Source organism: Heterodontus francisci, chromosome 40, assembly GCF_036365525.1.
Source record: "Heterodontus francisci isolate sHetFra1 chromosome 40, sHetFra1.hap1, whole genome shotgun sequence".
In the NCBI taxonomy this organism is placed as follows: Eukaryota; Metazoa; Chordata; class Chondrichthyes; order Heterodontiformes; family Heterodontidae; genus Heterodontus; species Heterodontus francisci.
In genome coordinates, this window is record NC_090410.1 from 11,614,006 (window position 1) to 11,625,397 (window position 11,392).

At 46.3% G+C, this 11,392-nt stretch overlaps 1 pseudogene; it reads right to left on the reverse strand.

Annotated features, from left to right (window-relative positions):
• Positions 1-8,737: 8,737 nt before the first annotated feature.
• Positions 8,738-9,331, reverse strand: LOC137353214 (elongation factor 1-alpha 1 pseudogene; annotated as a pseudogene).
• Positions 9,332-11,392: the final 2,061 nt, after the last annotated feature.

The window sequence follows — 11,392 nt, forward strand, 5'->3', positions numbered from 1 at the left end:
TTATGTCACAAGGGTTGCCTTTTATTTTATCCTTCCAGTTTTTGGGCAGCCTCTCTGGAAGTTTCCAGAAAGCAAATCATGTGCTCAGAGTTTGATTTCTAAAATATTCTATTGTCACTTCCTTCTGTGTCCCATGAGCTGTGAGGCAAACTTTATTGAGGTAAAGAAAGACTTGAATTCATATAGCACTTTTCATGACCTCAGGACATCCAAAAGCACTTGGAGGGAATGGAGAGAGAAGCAGAGTTAACATTTCAGGTCAGTGACCTTTCATCAGAACTGGCAAAGGTTAGAAATTTTGGCTTGGGCTGTTCATTATTCTGTCACTAACACTCTCTCTGCACTAATGCTTTGTCTTTCACCACACCATTAGTACACTCTCTTTGCCTTTGCCCCATGATCTCCTTGTCTCCGGCCCTCTGTCCTATCGCACACCTTCCCTATTGTTCTCTTTTCCCCTCACCCCCACTTTACTTGCTTCAAACCTATCACATTTCTAACCTTTGCCAGTTCTGATGAAAGATCACAGACCTGCTCAGTATTTCCAGCACTTTCTGTTTTTATTCCAAAAGCACTTTACAGCCAATGAGGTACTTTTTGAATGTAGGAAACATAGTAGTGAATGTTCACGCAGCAAGCTCTCAGTGAGGTTGGTTGGCGGATAAATATTAGCCAGGACACCTGGGATAACTCTCTGGCTCTTCTTCAAAAACCATCTTGGAAGGCAGATGGGGCCTCAGTTTAACATCTCACCCAAAAAAAACTGCACTGGAGCGTCGTCCTAGATTTTTGTGCTAAGATTTTAAGTCGGACTATGACCCCACAGCTATCATGACTCAGTGGCAAGAGTACTACCAACTGAGCCACAACTGACGTCAAGGAACATTTGTCAGCAGCAAAACAAAGATAACAGTGAAAGTCCATCTTGTCCCTATTTGATTTTGAATTTTATGAAAGATGTCAACCCTACATATGAGTCACTGGCCTCCCTACTTACTGTAGATCACAGTGACAAAAAAACAAAGCATTCTTGTCCATGCTAGACTGTGTTATTGGATCTTGCTTATTGGTCATTGTACACACAGGGTAAATACTATGCAGAAAATAACTGAGTCTTTTCTATTATTAGGGTTGCCAACTATGTCATAGAGAGATACAGCACTGAAACAGGCTCTTTGGCCCACCGGGTCTGTGCCAACCAACAACCACCCATTTATACTAATCCTACATTAATCCCATATTCCCTACCACATCCCCACCATTCTCCTACCACCTACCTACACTAGGGGCAATTTACAATGGCCAATTTACCTATCAACCTGCAAGTCTTGGTTGTGGGAGGAAACTGGAGCACCCGGTGGAAACCCACACGGTCACAGGGAGAACTTGCTAACTCCGCAGAGGCAGTACCCAGAACCAAACCCAGGTCACTGGAGCTGTGAGGCTGCAGTGCTAACCACTGTGCCACCCCTATGGTTGAATGTATTCCTGAAGGTTTCACAACTTGACCTCCTGCCACCAACTCTCTGGCCAGACTCCTGCCATTGGTCGTCCAACACCTTAATCCTCATTTCGCCCCCTTCCCACAGCCAATTGGAAAGTGAAAAGACTTTTCATTATCCAATTGGATGATTCTTGACCATCAGTCAGCCTTTTTTTTCCTTGTCCAATATTTTTATAAATAAAGAGTCATTTTCCAAGAAAATGTTTTTAATTTTTGTATTTGTTTAACTAAGCTATGGTTTTTCTCCACAGTTTGCTTGCAACAGTGTCCTGGTGATCAATCTTAAATTTCTTGAGACTCCAAGCCAATCCTGGAGGGTTGGCAACCCTACTTGTCATATCAATGTTTGGGGCTGCCACTGTTTTTGAATGAGGAAGATAGATCAGAGAAAGTGAACCAAGCCATTCAGTACAAAGACAAGTTGCCCAAGGATCCTCTGAAGGTATATGTTTGATTGCAGCTCTAAGGGAGTGTTGCGAGATGCATTTTTAAAAATAAAGTTCCTTTGCTCTGATTTAGCTTCAAAGGGTTTTGAGTATCTCTCTCAGACTGATTTGCTCTAACAGCAGATATTCTGAAGCTGATAGCAAATGGGAAGGCCAGAAATCTTTCCCTTATTATTTGCTCATAGGGCATGGGCAACACTGACAGTGCTGCATTTATTACCCATCCCCGTAAGGAGGTGGTGACAGATCTTATCCTTGAGCTCTATCAAACCCTGAGATAGCAAACCGCCATATAGAACTAATCAAGGCACCATATTACAAGGTCCAGTTTGATACGGGTGCAGGAAAGGCAACTTTATTGCTTTCCACATCCTGAGGAGGAATGGTTAAGAATATGAATACAATAAATCATGTGTTTAATCTCGCTACTGCTCATTTTATCTGTTTACTGCTCAGTAAAACCTGTTAGTAGTTTGCTGTCTGTGCCACAATCTAACAGAGTCTTTATCTTTCTGTCTTCTCAGGTCAAAGAAATCTGTTGAAGCCGTGTGATATACCCAGGTTTCTCTTATCATAGAATCTCAGCTAGCTGGTTAAGTATGGAGTAAAATCAGCCCTCGCTCTCATAGGAGTCATACAATGTTTTATTTTAAATTCATCCCGGGGATGGTGGCAAGACCAACATTTATTGCCCATCCCTAGTTGCCCTGAGAAGGTGCTGGTGGATTTCTTCTTGAAGATTTGATACAACTGAGAAACTTGCTAGGCTGCGTCATAGGGCAGTTAAGAGTCAGCCACTTTGCTGTGGGACTGGAGTCACATATAGGCCCACAAGGATGGCAGGTTTCATTCCCTAAAGATGTTGGTAAACCGTGTGGGTTTCCACCGGGTGCTCCAGTTTCCTCCCACAACCAAGACTTACAACAATCCAACGGCTTCATGGACACTTTTACTGAACATACGAATTAGAGGCAGGAGTAGGCTATTCAGTCCCTTGAGCCTGCTCCGCCATTCAATAAGATCATGGCTGATCTGTTTGTGTCTTGAATTCCACACTCCCATCTACCCCCGATAACCTTTGATTCCCTTGCCTAACAAGAATCTATCTACCTCCACCTTAAAAATATTCAATGACCCCGCCTCCACCACCTTCTGAGGCAGAGAGTTCCACTCGCACAAGCCTCAGAGAAAAGATTTCTCATCTCTGTCCTAAAAGGGCGACCCCTAATTTTAAAACAATGCCCCCCTAGTTCTGAAACAAAAACAAGAAATGCTGGAACCACTCAGCAGGTCTGGCAGCATCTGTGGAAAGAGAAGCAGAGTTAACGTTTCGGGTCAGTGACCCTTCTTCGGAACTCCCCTAGTTCTGGACTCCCCCACAAACTGCTGACAGCTTTTCCATTTCCTGTTCATTTTATTTGCACCACCAAACTTTCACTAATCGAGCAGACTATTGCCCACAGACTGCTCCATCCTGAACCTACCTTGTTGTGCTCCCATTTGGTCAGGTGCTTTGCATATACACCTTCCTGGGGTTACCTTGTAAATACAAATCTGATAACTATGTGCACTGTGCACGTGCACAGGAGCCAGACAGGAGTGGATCGTTCCCTGCCACAAGCTCCAGTCCCTCACCACCGACTCCATCCATCTCCCTGGCAACTGTATGAGGCTGAATCAGACTGTTGACAACCTTGTGTCATATTTAACTCTGAAATGAGCTACCAACCACATATCCATGCCATCACTAGGGCTGCCGATTTCCATCTACATATCATCGCCCGTCTCCAACCCTGTCTCAGCTCATCTGCTGCTGAAATGCTCATCCATACCTCTGTTACCTCTAGCCTTGACTAATCCAACACACTCCTGGCCAGCCTCCCACATTCTGCCCTCCGTAAATTTCAGGTCATCCAAAACTCTGCTGCCCGTGTCTTAACTCGCACCAAAATCCTGTTCACCCATTACCCCTGGGCTCGCTGATCTACAATGACCTCTAATTCTGGCCTTTTGAGCATCCTCGATTTTAATCACTCCACCACTGGCGGCCATGCCTTCAGCTGCCTGTGCTGATAAGCTCTGGAACTCCTTCCCTCCATCTCTCTGCCTCTCACCTTGTCTCCCTTCTTTGACACACTCCTTAAAACATACCTCTTTGACCAAGCTTTTATTCATCTGCCCGAATATCTCCTTGTGTGGCTCAGTGTCATATGTGAAGTGACATGGGACAATTTTATTATGTTAAAAGTGCTATATAAATACAAGTTGTTGTTGTATTTCCCACTATGTACTGTGCATGTACAGGAATTGACACTTCAAACTAAATTTTCTAATGAATCTGCCAGGGAAGGAATGAGCAGGGTTATGTGGCCATAACAAGGGAAGGGTGGAAGGGACAGAGCATTTTTCCTGGCATTGGTTGAGGGAGAAAAGAGGCAGACGGGTCAACAGACTAAGAGTGGCTAGGCCTGATGTGACCACCAGGTGGCAGGTGACAGCCAGAAATCATCAACTGTCGCAAACCTCGAAAGTGGGTTGCCTGTGATGCCCCATGCAGTCGAATAACCAGTTGACCCGGACAATTTTAACAGCCGGACCTCGTCAGAATAATTCTCACTGGACTCTCACCCAAATCCAGCCAGATCCACGACCTAGTCAGCCGGAGTGGGAACTCGGGTGTGAACAGGATGTGGTCAGGAACTCATTGCAATAGTCCCTGACAGTCAGGTTGGTGGGGGTGTGGGGTGTGATTTCTATAGTGATCTTACCAACCCAGGCCTCTCCCACCACCCCTCCCCCGCCCCAATAACAATTAAATTAATGATTTGCCCTTCCCCCCATCCACAATACTTACCTTTACCATGTGACCTTCCCCCCTCAAACTGCACAAACTTCCAGCTACAACCCTTCGCACCATCTCCTACACCATGATGCTCATTTGATTCCATTCCACCCACCCCTGCAATGATAAACTTACCTCCTCACCAGTGTTGTGCCTCGTTTCCCCAGACTGGAATCCGAAGGAGCGGCGGTGCCGGCCGCCGGGGTGAAGATCACGGCAGGACATCAGGAGGCGACGTGAAATTAATTAATTCAGGTATTTTAATTTATTTAAATATTGAAATTGCGGTCCCATCACCGAGCGGCGGTGGGGGGCGGTGGGTGATGCTGCCACGCGGCCTGACCACCGCCGGATCGGGCCAGGCTCTGCCGGCGTCAAGGTCCTTGGTGGGCCTCATCTGGGGCCATCTTCAGGCAAGATTCAGAAAAGAGAGCGATTTAAACAAAAACTAAAACACCTATCCCAGATTGTTTTGAAAAGATGGCAGCAACTGCACTTCTGCCACTGAGCTGGAACCCAAGCAGTTGCAAGGAAGATCTAATAACCAAATTCATCACATTTGAGTAGCAGTCAGTACAAGAGACTCCTGATTGTAATAACGGCAAAAAACATCAGATTTAATACAAGCACCTGATGCTGAAAGAAGGCAATTATCAAACCTAAGCCACTGGCACTTAGCAGTCCCTTTTCGAAGTATAATGCGGCCGGCATTAATTCAGTCTAAGAGGAGTCAGCTTTGATTTCTCAAAACTTGGATGAGATGCGAAGGATCTAATTTCCGTAATCGTGCCTGAATAAATCAATATTGATTCACAATGATAAAGCTTTCCAATCATCTCCTTGCCTAGCTTTGATTAAAGCCCATACTTTGTGCAATCTTTCAGTGGTTGCCAGTTCCCGGCCTATAGATTTCTGGTCTTGCCCTAGTCTGTTCCGGGGGGTGCGGGGTGGGGAGGGGGCTAGGTTTTGCCTGGAGACCAATATGGAGCCAATGCAATGTAAAATCTTTTGTCAAACCCTGATCTCTTCAATAACAATAGAGGGAGTTTTAATACTGCCCCACTATCGACAGGCCGGAGAGGGTCAAGTTAGATGGGGGGTTAAATTAATAAATATGTGAAATCCAGAGTGGGTTTGTGGTGTCGGAGTAATCCACTCTGGAGGAGTGGGCCCATAATTATATGACGCAAAATTTGGAACTGGTGCGCCTGTTCGTGCGCCCTTAGAGGTCCAAATTGGTATCCCTGGCGTCTATACACACTTCTGGTGCAAGTCGTATGGGATGCCATATTGGTGAGGGTGTGAGCGCACATGGTGAGCATCCGCTGGAAGTATACAGAGTATGCAGATCATAAAGTTAATCGGCATGTGACACCGACGTGACGCAAGTGCTGCTATTTTGGAGCTCAGCGCCCTCTCTTAACCATGCACGGCTGAGCATGTGTTCACTCGCAGGAAGGATTCCCCCACCTACGTTATTTAAAGGGATCATCAACTACTTATAGATTTGTTGCTGATTGATTTCTGCAGGCTGTTGCTACACTTGTACAAGTGTTTGGTGCTTTCTGAAGTTCTTTAAAGTTGCTAAAGCCTACACAGAGTGGCGTGGCAGGTGCTGAACGACTTTGTCCTGACTTTAAGGCTTCTGAGCATACTTGTTGCTCTCAGAAATGGATACAGTAATCGACATTCTCCTTGGAATACAGCATGACATGGAGAATGAGCAGAGGTCACACAGAGCAGGGCAAGCCGCTAGAAGAGGGAGATGGAGGAGCAGGAGAAAGGCTTTCAGCAGGAAGCCATATCCGCCCAGGATGTTCAGGGAGCAACTCTCCTGCCTGAGCCTCACTGAGGAACAGTGTGTCAGATGTCCTCACTGAAATCTGCCACCTGCTGCAGACACAACTGCAACCTCAGAGCAGGGCGAGGACCGCATTGCCGGTGCATAACCACAGACAGCAACACTGAATTGGCAATGTCAAGGAGCATGGAGGAGTCAGGCACCAACTTTGCACAGAGCTTAACACAGAGCATAGAGCTCTGACTCCTTCCAGGCTGGAGCTAGAGATATTTCTAACCTTTTGCAGTTTTCTGTCCACTGTTTAATAAAGGAGGTTAACTGATGCTCTCTATTCAAGGACAGCTGACTACATTTCATTGTCTTTTGCCGCTCAGTAGCAGGCAGAGTGAGCAAGTGGCTTTGCGAGGATTGCAGGAGGAAGAGCAAGAGGGAAAGGAAGAGGAAAGGAGGAGGCAACCTAGACAGTGCCTTTTCTGGTCAAGGTGTCTGTGAACAACTGCAATAGCAGTAAACTCCCCATTCACTAACAGACCCACACTTTATCTTCCCTCTGTCACTGACCATCACAGCGTCTGTTTGGCACAATGCAAAAGTAAAAGCCAACACAAAATAAACATTCAAAATATTTATAAATGTAAGCATATCATTTTGCATACAAGCATAAACTAATCACCCTTACGCATTCCCTTAGTGCTTATCTTACATATGCCTTTGCCTGTCCTAGTGCTCCTACACAGAGCTAGCCCAGTGGCTGCAGCATGGCTGGTGGAAGACTGCTGACTTTCAGTGAAGGAAACTGCAGCTGGCCTTGGAGGATGACCTTGAACAGCTCTAGGTTTGGAAGGCCCAGCTGCGGACTGCACCATCTTGGCAGGGGCTATCTGGCTGTCCAAGCGCAGTGGCAGCGGTGGGAGGACAAATGCTGTCTTCCTAAAAGAGGACAGCAGGTTTCATGCTCCCACAGGGCAGAGCCTCAGCAATCCTCTTAATCAGTTGGAGGACAGATTGTCGGATTACTGTGAAACCCTGTTAGTCCCTGCAGCACCCAGACATTGGGTGGCTTCTGCTTGTGCTACAGAGGAAGTTGAGACATCAGATAGCAAATGCTGCACCATGGTTGGGTCCACAAGTCTACTAATGGTGTTGGCCACCACTTGCAAAGGTTGGGCTCTATGCTCTGTGTTAAGCTCTGTGCAAAGTTGGTGCCTGACTCCTCCATGCTCCTTGACATTGCCAGCTCGGTGTTGCTGTCTGTGGTTATTCTCAACCTTGTCCTGCAAGAGAGAGGGAAGTGAGTCAGCGAGTGTGGTTGCAATCTGTTTTTAGGTGATGTAGTAGTCATGTAAACATAGAAAATAGGAGTGGGTGGCACAGTGGTGCAGTGGTTAGCACTGCAGCCTCGCAGTTCCAGCGACCCGGGTTTGGTTCTGGGTACTGCCTGTGCGGAGTTTGCCAGTTCTCCCTGTGACTGTGTGGATTTCCACTAGGTGCTCTGGTTTCCTCCCACAGCCAAAGACTTGCAGGTTGACAGGTAAATTGGCCATTGTAAATTGCCGCTAGTGTAGGTAGGAGAATGGTGGGGATGTGGTAGGGAATATGGGATTAATGTAGGATTAGTATAAATGGGTGGTTGTTGGTTGGCACAGACTCGGTGGGCCGAAGGGCCTGTTTCAGTGCTGTATGACTCTATGAGTAGGCCCTTCAAGCCTGCTCGCCATTCATTATGATCATGGCTGATCATCCAACTCAGTAACCTGTTCCCGCTTTTGCCCCATACCCTTTGATCCCTTTAGACCCAAGAGCTATATCTAACTCCTTCTTGACAACATACAATGTTTTGGCCTCAACTGCTTTCTGTGGTAGGCTCACCACTCTCTGGGTGAAGAAATTTCTCCTCATCTCAGTCCTGAAAGGTTTACCCCGTATCCTTAGACTATGACCCCTGGTTCTGGACTCCCCCACCATCGGGAACATCCTTCCTGGTCATTGTTGAACTGCTGATAGTGTGTGCAAACTGTGAGATGCGGGTGTGAGGTTTGTAACAGTGCTAAAGATGAGCTGCAGTTATGAATGTTAGGTATGAGTCATGATTGATGGAAATGTTTTCGTGATGTCAGTCTCAACAGGGTTTGCTGAATGCTAGGGCTCAGCAGTGATATTCACTTCTTTAATATTTTACTTGCAGCCTTGGTAGTTTTCACAGCAGATTCCTTCTTAGTAACTGACTTGATCACACCTACAGCCACAGTTTGTCTCATGTCACGGACAGCAAAATGTCCAAGAGGTGGGTATTCTGAAAAGCTCTCCACACACATGGGCTTGGTTGGAACCATCTCTACAATGGCTGCATCTCCAGACTTCACAGCTTTGGGGCAATCTTCCAACTTCTTGCCAGAACGGCGATCAATCTTCTCTTTCAACTCCCTAAACTTGCAGGCAATGTGAGCAGTATGACAATCCAGTACAGGGGCAGAGCCAGCACATATTTGTCCAGGGTGGTACAGGATAATAACCTGTGCAATAAAGGAAGCAGCTTCCATTGGAGGATCAGCTTTGTTGTCAGCAGCAACATTTCCACGACGGATATCTTTAACAGAAACGTTCTTCACGTTGAAACCAACATTATCACCAGGAAGGGCTTCCGAAAGGGCTTCGTGATGCATTTCCACAGATTTCACTTCAGTGACAATATTAGAGGGAGCAAACGTCACTACTGATGGGAGTCTGGTTCATTGGGCAATATGTGAGGCTAGTGGTGCAGTTGGTGGGATATGACATTTGAAGATGAAGTCACTGACCTTGGCCATTCGTTTGAGTTTATGGAAAGGGAGGCAGGAGCTGCCAGATCTAGAGGTAAATACTTTTCCAGCACTGCTGGGGGTCTGAAAGAGCAGGAGTACTATCTCCGCCTCTCAAGCAGATTTCTGCTGCTATCAGTCAACTCCACCTGCGATCTCTCCCTCCCCGGATCTCTCCCCCACCCTCCCACAATCACTCTCCTCTAATCTCTCCCTGCTGCAACCTCCCCCTCCCCATGATTTCTGCATCCCACAATACCTCCCCCATGATTTCTCCCCATCACGATCTCAGCCCACCGGCGGTTTTGTCTCCTCTCTGCGATCTTTCCCCACAATCTCTTCCCCCCACCCCCTGCCCCCCCCCCCCCGAGACCTCTCTTCCCCCTTCCTGTGCTCTCTCCCTTCCTTCTCCCTCCTCGCTACCACTCCAAGCCTCCACCAACCTCCATTCTTTCCCGATGGTTCCCAGTGGTTGATAGCTGCAGTCTCCTACCACACACTTCCCTGCCAAGTGGACAATCAGACTTCAGTGTTTGTGGGAGCTTGCTTTGCACAGATTGGCTGCCACTTTTGCTACATTAAAACAGTGACTGCACTCCAAAAAAAAGTGCTTCCTCGGTTGTAAGACGCTTTGGGACATCCTGAGATCGAGAAGCATGCTTTATAAATGTAAGTCTATCTTTCTTTTAGCGGCTATTAAATGATGTTTATTCCACTGGGCTTCCATACAATAGAGTTAATGGGAAGGTGATTTAATCAAGTAGTATGTTAAATAATGGTAATGTAAAGATGACAGTCTAGTCATTGGAAGCTGTAGAGAATGGGAGAGAATAAAAAGCATTCGAAAGGCTTGCTTGGCATATTCCTTTAAAATAGCCTGCATTTTAAGATTGCTTTGTGATTCTCCCATATAAATATTTAATAGTATTGTCAGGTGAATTTTTTTTGCAATGTTTTTACATTTGCCCTATAATTTCAAAGTTTGATTGAGAATTCTGGTAATGATATTAAAGGGGGGGAAAATGTGCTTTTGGCTCCAGCTAGCAAGGCTTAAATTTCAAATTTGAGAATGAGAGCGTTGAGAGGCACTTACAACTGATGGCAAGGTGACTACAAGTGTTCTCGACAAATCAGCGCTCACTTCTGACGCCAATCTATAATCACAGTGACCAGCCTTCCACTCACGGCACCTTCATCCAGAGTGACTCCAGCCCAATCAGTAAATTGGTTTCCTGATGAAATATAGATTTAAATAACCTCCAGATAAATCACTGCATGGTAGAAATGAACCTTGGGTGGGCGGAGAGGTGAAAATTTAACTCTGTGAGGAACCTCTGTACTTTTCTTAGAAACATACGACACAGAAGGAGGCCATTTGGTCCATCAAGCCTTTGCTGGCTCTTTAAAAGTGCTAACCAGATATTCGCACTCCTTCCCCTGAGCCCTGCAAAATTTTCCCATTGCAGTAAATATCCAATTCCCTTTTGAAAATTACTGTTGAATGCTCTCATCCATGCCTTTTTTCATCTCTAGACTTGACTATTTCAATGTTCTCCTGGCCAGTCACCCATCTTGCCCCCGTTCACCCATCACTCCCTGTGCTCTCTGACCTACATTTGCTCCTGGTCCACCCACAACCCAAATTTAAAATTCTCATCCTTGTTTTCAAATCCTTTAATGGTCTTAAACCATTAAACCACAGCCACCCCACTCCACCCCCTTCCTATCTTTATGATGACCTCCAGCCCTACAACCCTCTGAGAATTCTGCCCTCCTTCAATTCTGATCTCTTGAGCATCCTCAATTTTCATCGCTCCACCACTGGCGGTCATACTTTCAGCTGCCTAGCCCCTAAGCTCTGGAAATCCCTTCCTAAACTCCGTCTCTCTCTCTCTCCTCCTTTAAGACTCTCCTTAAAAACCTACCGCTTTGACCAAGCTTGTGGTCAGCTGCCGTAATATCTCCTTGTTGTGCTTCCACCACCCTTCCAGGCAGTGCATT